This window comes from Arachis duranensis, chromosome 6, assembly GCF_000817695.3.
Source record: "Arachis duranensis cultivar V14167 chromosome 6, aradu.V14167.gnm2.J7QH, whole genome shotgun sequence".
NCBI classification, from domain to species: Eukaryota; Viridiplantae; Streptophyta; class Magnoliopsida; order Fabales; family Fabaceae; genus Arachis; species Arachis duranensis.
The window spans coordinates 55,441,991-55,442,510 of NC_029777.3; positions in this window are offsets into that span (position 1 = coordinate 55,441,991).

A 520-nucleotide genomic window follows, 5' to 3' on the forward strand; every position below is an offset into this window, starting at 1 on the left:
CCCTTTCTTTTGCTTGAGGACAAGCAAACCTCTAAGTTTGGTGTGATTTGCCATGATCACTGAGCTAAAACTCATTAAGACCATGGCACCTAAGAGAATAGGAAGAGCAAGGATGTGAACTTAAGGGAGCTGAAGCGTCAGAAATTAATTCTTGAAGGCACCCCACAGACTAGAGGAACATCCACTTCCCAAAATACAGGTTGTTAAGTTCTAATTCCAGCTTTAACTCTGTGATAATTATTCCTTCTAGAAATTGACCTTAGAAGATATTTAGTAGTAATTAGGATGTCTATTTTGATTTTATTTCCAATTAAGCTATAATGTATTTTTCTTATCATCATCAGGCATAAATAAAGTAGTAGATGTTTTTAGAATAAAGAAGTAATCTATATTTTTCGAGTTCTCAATAACAAAAATTATAATTAATTATATGTGGTGGCAATACTTTTTGTCTTCTGAATGAATGCTTGAACAGTGCATAAAATGTACTTTGAATTTGATGAATATTGGCTCCTGAAAG